This window comes from Nanorana parkeri, unplaced genomic scaffold (assembly GCF_000935625.1).
Source record: "Nanorana parkeri isolate BGI_ZX_2015 unplaced genomic scaffold, ASM93562v1 scaffold685, whole genome shotgun sequence".
In the NCBI taxonomy this organism is placed as follows: Eukaryota; Metazoa; Chordata; class Amphibia; order Anura; family Dicroglossidae; genus Nanorana; species Nanorana parkeri.
Genome location: NW_017306953.1, coordinates 531,666 through 540,639, shown reverse-complemented (window position 1 = coordinate 540,639; position 8,974 = coordinate 531,666). Strand labels below are relative to the sequence as shown.

Sequence of the window (8,974 nt, the reverse complement as noted above, 5' to 3'; positions counted from 1 at the left end):
CCCCCTTCAACCCCCTCCATGGAGAATGGCAGACCTGCAGGCTGCATATAAGTGATCTCGGCAACTTTGTACTTGTACAAAAAAAGCTTCCCCACTGTAGATTTAGCTCTGCTTGCCCAAAACAGGGCTAAATGTATAAAACAGCTACCCGCCCAGCACCCGAAACTGCACGTCACAGGCATCGGGAGATAGGAATTTCACACCCCTACTGCCCCTCTACTCCCTGCTGCCCCAAGGCCGGGCCTTGGTTGGCCTTGTGGGAAATCCGGCCCTGCCTGTGGTATGTCTCCAGGTTCTAACAGTTGTCAGCAGCAATACAAATGCTAAATATTTCACACGGCCCCTTGGGGATGTCATAAGCTGTAGCTGAACCCCAATATATAGCATGTTGCCAACTCTGATGTAACAAATTTAGAGAAAAAAAAACGTACTTATCAATAAAACAATGGTGTAGTAGAAACATTAGATCGTTGCTGGAGATCGGAACCACAGACATCGTCCCACCGAAGAATATATGGACTGAGTTATGCATGCTGAGATCTTTTGTTTGCCCGTTTGATGCATTCAAGAAACCTACAAAGATCATAATACACTATTACAGTCTTCTGGTTCATTTCCTTTCAAGCACCCATTATCTTTCTCTTTTACCTTGTTGGGTACCACAAGCTAACAATGAGTTTGACAAATGAAAAGAAAAACCCTATTGAGTTATGGTTATTATTATTATTATTATTATCTGCATCTAGAATGGTCATGTGTCATAAATTTATACAACCATTTACGTAGCACAATTTTTTACGGTGCCCCTATGGCTTAGAATGTCAAGTACATGCACAGGTCCTTTTCCTCATCATGTCATAATTCAGGTAAAGTGTTCATTTTAGTATCAGATGGAGTGAGAAACCGTTAGGAACCTTGCCAGGTTTTTTTTTTTTTTTATGCCTATGTCTTCACTGGGGAGAATAACTCTCTCTTTGTCCTGGTAAATATAAAAAGTGATGGGGAATCAAAAATAGACATGTAAGCTGCGAAAAAATTTGGTTCGGTTTGGATACTTCGTTATTTCGGGATTCGGATCCGAAATTCAATTTGGTTTAGGGTTTCAGATGCGGACGAAATCCGAATTTTCGTTAGTTTCGGATGAGTTTACGAATATTCGTTGCGAATACCACAGAAAACCATATACAGATATTAATACTAAAGCTGAATATCCTAGACCAGAATAGCATTCGGCATCTGAATTTCTGAATTGCATTCGGGTCTGAGAGCCTCAGCTTTAGTATTATATGTATATACTGTATATGGCTCCCATATTGCCATAACGAAAACTCGTATTCAGACCCATTCGGATGCATTAAACCGAAAAACCCATCTGATTGGCCAGAAAAGTCACATATCTGATTCAATTTAGTTTTTGAACGAAATTCGGACAGTATCTGAAATTGAGAAACGGAAGTCGGATTCGGACACATTCAGATTTATTGGGATTCGGAAATTTGGATTGTGCATGAATGTCCGAATTTCTGCAAATTTGTACGAATTATGATTTGGAACGAAACGAATCGCACGTGTCTAATCCAAAATGTCATGGCTGTCATCAAAACAGAGGGGGGGGGGATCTTCACTTGTTCTAATTAAAAATGTCCCTCCCCCCCCCTCCTGTTTTGATGACAACCATGACATGAATGGAAACAATTTTTGTATTCACTTTGGTGAGATTTCCCCCCGTGTCTGCTTCCTGTATCTAAAACAAGAAGTGAGGGGAAATCTTTCCAATTGTACAAAAACAACAGAAAATAAACTGACAGAAGTTTCCTAGTCTGTCAAAAACTACAACATTTTTTTTTACCTAGAGATACATTTAAAAAAAATAAATAAAGTTGAGTTACAATCCTGCTTGCCCACCTTCTAAGGCATTACGGAAGCTTTTCCTTGCCATTCTGTTGTAGGGAGGGAGGTCATAATCTTTCCATTGCAGAGTGTCCTCCACATCTTGGAAGGTGGGTAGGCTTGGGGCATCAGGATCAGCGCCAGGCTTCCTGTGCAATTTTTGCATCTGATTCTGGTCATCAGCACTCAGGCAGTAAGCATCAATATAGTTGTATCCGCTGCAAATAGACTGAAGAAGGGAAACATGAACAGCCTTGTTAGTAGATGAATGGGGAATTAATTCATATTTGCTGAAATTCAAAAGTATTCACAGGTGATTTATTTATGTTAAATTCCAGTGCCTATGGATGATTGTATGTCGTGTATAAGCAATCAGTTTCCTGTAGGTGACCCTAGTATCTATAGCTCAAACTTTATTTTAGTTTTCTATAGAGTGGAGAAAGGTTAAAGGAGAACTATGAGATGAGTGTTTTCACTCACCTCATAGTTCTAGCCGACCTGTGACAATGAGACTGTCACAGGTCGGCTCAGTAGATCGGGAGGTGAGTGAACACATACCGGCGCTCGCTCACTTCTCGATCCTGTCACGTCTCTCTGCCGTGGCAGGGGGAGGGGCTGGATTCCCCTCTCCCCGCTCCGATCTGCCAGTGCTGACTGGCGGAACGGACGGGGGAGGGGGCGGGTACAGCTGGCTCTGCCTCTAGATAGGCAGTCACTCACGCAGCTGGGCAGATCCCGTCATCTAAGTCGGGATCCGCTCCAGGTGCGGCGTCTCAGTATACCGCGAGCGGTATACTGAGCTTAGGGTAACGGGAGGACGCTAGTTTGTGTCCTCCCGTTACCCCAAGGAGAACTATGGGGAAAAACACTGACCCCATAGTTCTCCTTTAAGTCTAAACTGAATGCTGCTGCCAGACACATCCAGAGCCAGCGGTCAGTCACGCAGTTGGGCGGATCCAGACATAATTGTCAGGATCCTCTTCAGCTGCGGCGTTTCGGTATACAGCTCGCGGTATACTGAGCCTAGGGTGACGGGAGGACGCTAGTTTGTGTCATCCCGTTACCCTAAGGAGAACTATGGGGAAAAGCCCTGACCCCATAGTTCTCCTTTAATACTCCTGTCAGTTTATTTTTTTGCTATCTGTGTCCTGCTGATGACATTTCCTTTAACTTTGGTTCTTGGAGATGCAACAAGAAGTGTGAAGATATCTCCCCAAAGCAAAGAGAATTCACATCTTCGATGGTTTTCACCAAAATATTTTTCCTCCATTTAAATATTTCCCCTCAGCTCTTGCGCTTATAACTAATCTGGAATTTTGGATTTCCCCAAATGGTCACCAGTACAAATATGAGTGTGAATTTCCATCTCACCATAAAACAATTACCCATCAGAATTGCTAATACCTCTGCCTTGTCTAGATATAGCCTGTGTTTTCTCTGGAGCAGAGTATTTTGGATCTGTGTTGTGTATAATTCCAAATTTTGTCTTATGGTGAAAATATAGGAATTTTATTAACACGTGCGTGAACACTTCTGCTGATTGGACCTTTTGTTTTACTGCTTGGATGTTGGAATGGCAGTCAAGGGGGCCATTAGGGTACATGATTTTGAGAGGAAGCTTTGTGGACAAGTGAGCTGTGCACAGTCTCTGCTAATGGAGACATGCTGATAGCAGGGCCAGATTTCCCACAAGGCCAACCAAAGCCCAACCTTGGGTCAGCAGGGAGTGGAGGGGCAGCAGGGGTGGGGAATTCCTATCTCTCGATGCCTGGGACATGCAGTTCCAGGTGCCGGGTAGGTAGTTATTTTCTACTTTTAGCCCTGCTTTGGGCAAGCACAGCTAAATGTACAGGGATGTGGCCGCTTGTTTTGCCCAAGTGATCTCGGCGCATTGAGGAACATGGCCTTGCGGCAGAGAGAGTAAATCAGGGCCTGGCTGATAGCACATAGTATAGGACCAGCAAGTTAGGAGCTTTGGGCTGTGTTATCAGCTTAGTACAGAGATACACTATATATAGCCAAACCTTTGTGAAAATCTTACCACCACACCTATATGAGCTTGTTGGACATCCCACTTCAAAAGCCATGGGCATTAATATGGATCCCCCCACCACACACCTTCCTTTACAGCCTCCCCCTTTCTGGGGAGGGTTTCTGGGAATTTGTGTCCATTAAGTCAAAAGAGGTCAGGTACTGATGTTGGATGGGAAGAATTGGCTCACAATCGCCATTCCAATCTTTCCTAAAGGTATTCAGTAGCATTGAGGTCAGGGCTTTGTGCAGGCCACTGGAGTTCCTCCATAATACACTGGTCAAGCCACATCTTTATGGAGCTGACCTTGAGTACAGGAGCAGTCATGAAAAAGGCCTTCTCCAAAATGTTGCCACAAGGCTGAAAGACCACAATCGTCCAAAATGTCTTTGTGTAATGTAATATCAATGGTATCCTTCACTGGAAACACCTGGGCACTTGGATTTTTCACATATTTTGGCATCTGGTGTAGGTATTCGCTGGTCAATTGTCAACAAATGTTTGTCCATTCTGTGCATATCCCATGTTGCAATCAAACAGCATACAGTGGGTAGGTCCAAATTCATTATAGCTGAACTTAACAAGGACAGTGTCCTTATATATGCAGTGCTGATGTTGTGTGCAAATATTGAGGGAGAATATCACATAAGATATAAATGGTCCACATTAACATCTTCACATGGGATATTGGTGTACAGATTATGTGGATTTTTTTAAATTCACATCCCTAATTGTCATAATGACAATGGTTTCAGGGAACAGGAAGTGAAGTAAAATAGTCAACAACTCCACAGGCAGAAATAACTCTTTTTAGTAGAAATGAAGGAGGCTTTTTATTCATTTCCCCTCACTTCCTGTCTGGTAAAACTGTTGTCACCCCAACTTAAAAAAAAAATGTATAAACTTTAAAAAATGTAATTGTTTTTAAAATATTATAGATATCTCACTTACCTTCCAAAAGGCGAAATGGGAGTATTTACTGAGAAACCCTTGCACGTCGTTATCACCGAGAAAGTCGTCAGTGCAGATTGAGCAGTTTTTCTCTCCTCGCCAGTCGAAATAAGGAATGGCAAAATTTTCATCCCCCGTCAAGAGCTGAATTTGTCTCTCCAGGAAGAGGAGGCCCAGCCGATGCCAACCGGGAAAAGCCGGACCTTGATGGGCGTAGGTTGCTGAACCAAGGAAGGTCCCATTCATCATAATTGGTTTCATGGAATAGTAATGGATCCAGGAAAAGACATTATAGATGGAGGCATCGACAAAGCGGTACGCGTCCCGATGATTTCGGTCTCCGGGGGACAAGATGACAAAGTTCTTACTAATTGTGGTTTTGGCCAGCACCAAGTAGCCGAGGAATCTTTTCCTTTCCAGCAAAGAAAGTTCTCGGATTTTCCTTCGGCACAACAGTGATCTTGCGGTCACACTTTTCACCGAAATACCCGTACTTACAGTCGCCGCAGTCATAGCCGCTGTAATTTCCAAAGCATCCGCAGGTTCTGTCGTAGTAATACTTTGGCCAGCCCAGGCGATCATCATATTGGCGCTCTTGGCCAGCTACGAAGGAAGTAAATACAACCCGGTTACGGCATTGTCCACGGCCCGAGCGGGAGCCGCAGGAGCTGCTGTCCTTCCAAAGGGGGCAACAGGTTTTGGTCCGAAGTGCAGCAGCTGTGGTGCAGGCCCGTGGGAACTGACTCTGGACCAAATTACAGCAAAGAACGAGGAAAACACAGACGACAATCATGGCTCACCGCAGAATGTCAGTCCCTGGAGAGGACAACGGGACTAGAATGTTTAGTAAAGTCTAGTCTAAAAAAAAAAGAAAGACATTGTTGTAAAATACAGTGGCTGCTAAATGCGTGAAACCTTAAAGCAACATGATAATGTACATTCAGCAAGTAAACCTTTCATATCTTTACCTTCTTGCTATTTCCTAAGTACTTCCTTTGAAGAGATTACTGGGCTTTCTATTAAAATCCAGCACTGCCTGCTCACTTTTTGACTGTCTCTCTCTAACTGCAAACCCGTATGGTACTGTTTGAACATGAGACAAGAAAGGGGGCTGTATATGTGCTGTGCACAAAGCCAAATAGCAGGAAATCTTACTACACCAGGCAAATCATATCATAGCTTTGACATTGCTCGGCAATAGTGTGAAGACCTCCCTTCCAGGCTACCGCCTGCTGGCTGCTGTTGGTAATTTTTCTTAGGTTTATAAAATACATATTGGTAAAGTTATCTGTATTAGGCTGGTCACGTTCACCTATATAGCTACAAATCCTGTAGAATAAAAATAAAAGAGTTCAGTTTACCATTTTTGTCATGTCCATCCCATTGGAGAGATTCGCTCTCTCCATTGGTGCTAGTGACCATTGTCGGCAGGACTGAAATGGATGGGAAATCCCAAAATCTACAAATTATTATTATTATTACATAGTATTTATTAGGGATGCACCGATACCACTTTTTTGGGTCTGAGTACGAGTACCGATACTTTTTTTAAGTACTCGCCGATACCAATTACCGATACTTTTTCTTAAAGGGGCAGATCACATTTTTTCCAAAGCAATACAAAATAATGATTTTAGGTCAGTTTCTTAATATTATGAAGAACTGTAACTCAAAAGACAACATGACTGTCAAAAAATAAGTTTACTTTGCTTAAATTGTCACAAAGTTGTACTCAACGAAAGTTAGTAAAATCTCAACGTGCCATTTGAAAAAAGGCCACAAGATGGCGTATGGATAGGATGGAAGCAGATGGAATTGTGTAGAAAAGTGAAAAAACCTTAATTTAGCTTAAGACCTCATTCACACAACTAACAGCCGGCCCTTGTTATATTAATACAGCATGGTCACAGATAAATTAATCTTTATTTTATATAATATTGATTAAGCAATGGAAAAAACAATTATTTTATATTTATTCATGCTGTATTCACTCAGCTATGATTCCCTGGCTGGAATCCTTTTTTTTGCACCTGCAAGTTGCAATATCACAGGCAAAACCTCTGCTTTTGTTCCAATTATAACTCCACCAAGCTTTCCCAAAAGTAAAAAAAATCATCTTAAACTTACATTTAGGCCTCATTCACATAACTAACTTGCAGGTGCAAAAGTATGGATTCCAGCCAGGGAATCGTAGCTGAGTGAATACAGCATGAATAAAATAAAATGTTTTTCCATTGCTGAGTGATTTATAATATATATATCAAATAAAGATTAATTTATCTTTGACCATGCTGTATTAATATAACATTGACATTCCTGGACCTGTATATCAATATATTTTGTATTTGTTTAAATGTGCCAGGTATACAGAATTGGATATATATATCTGTACAACACTATACAATAATACACTGTTCTGGAGTCTCTGGACATATGCTCATCTATTTTCCCCATCATGGGGATACAAGCCTTAGTTAGCAATGGCATGATCTAAATATTCATTTCATTATTCAATGTCTTTTTTTTATATATTATAAAGTTTATAATGTAAATAAAAGACATTGAATAATTAAATTAAATGAAATGAATATTTAGATCATGCCATTGCTAACTAAGGCTTGTATCCCCATAGTGGGGAAAATAGACGAGCAGCACATGTCCAGACTCCAGAACACTGTAGTGTGGCACAGTTATATCTAATTCTGCATACCTGGCTGTATATTATACATTAAAAAATGTAATATACAGCCAGGTATGCAGAAATAAATATAACTGTTCCACACTATATGTATGCATTATGCACTACAGTGTTCGGGCCTTGACATGTGCTCAGCCTCATCCATTTTCCACCATATGGGGATACAAGGCTTAGTAAGATAGAATAGCAAGCAGTAGTGATTTTTTTTTTATAAACCTAATAATTGCATTACAGCAGGCAAATATAACTTTTTTTTTATGCCAACCTGTGCCCAGCCCACACCTGTAGTGTGGCACAGTTATATCTAATTCTGCATACCTGGCTGTATATTATACATTAAAAAATGTAATATACAGCCAGGTATGCAGAAATAAATATAACTGTTCCACACTATATGTATGCATTATGCACAACAGTGTTCGGGCCTTGACATGTGCTCAGCCTCATCCATTTTCCACCATATGGGGATACAAGGCTTAGTTAGATAGAATAGCAAGCAGTAGTGATTTTTTTTTTTTTATAAACCTAATTGGTTTATAAAAAAAAAAAAAAAATCACTACTGCTTGCTATTCTATTTGGATGAGGCAAATCATGGATGAGGCAGAGCACATGTTCAGACCAGAACACTGTAGTGCATAATGCATTGCATATAGTGTGGAACAGTTATATTTATTTCTGCATACCTGGCTGTATATTACATTTTTTAATGTATAATATACAGCCAGGTATGCAGAAATAAATATAACTGTTCCACACTATATGCATTATGTACTACAGTGTTCGGGCCTTGACATGTGCTCAGCCTCATCCATTTTCCCCACTATGGGGATACAAGGCTTAGTAAGATAGAATAGCAAGCAGTAGTGATTTTTTTTTTTTAAACCTAATAATTGCATTACAGCAGGCAAATATAACTTTTTTTTTATGCCAACCTGTGCCCAGCCCACACCTGTAGTGTGGCACAGTTATATCTAATTCTGCATACCTGGCTGTATATTATACATTAAAAAATTTAATATACAGCCAGGTATGCAGAAATAAATATAACTGTTCCACACTATATGTATGCATTATGCACATATGGGGATACAAGGCTTAGTTATAGAATAGCAATTAGGTTTATAAAAAAAAAAAAATACTACTGCTTGCTATTCTATTTGGATGAGGCAAATCATGGATGAGGCAGAGCACATGTTCAGACCAGAACACTGTAGTGCATAATGCATATACAGCCATGTATGCAGAATTAGATATAACTTTGCCACACTACAGGTGTGTGCTGGGCACAGGATGGCATAAAAAAAAGTTATATTTGCCTGCTGTAATGCAATTACTAATTGCATTACAGCAGGCAAATATAACTTTTTTTTATGCCATCCTGTTTTTTATGCTGAACATGTGC

General features: G+C 40.6%; 1 pseudogene; it reads right to left on the bottom strand.

Annotated features, from left to right (window-relative positions):
- The window catches only part of LOC108792809, a 6,410-nt pseudogene extending 732 nt beyond the window's left edge, over positions 1–5,678 (bottom strand).
- Between the last annotated feature and the right edge of the window lie 3,296 nt (positions 5,679–8,974).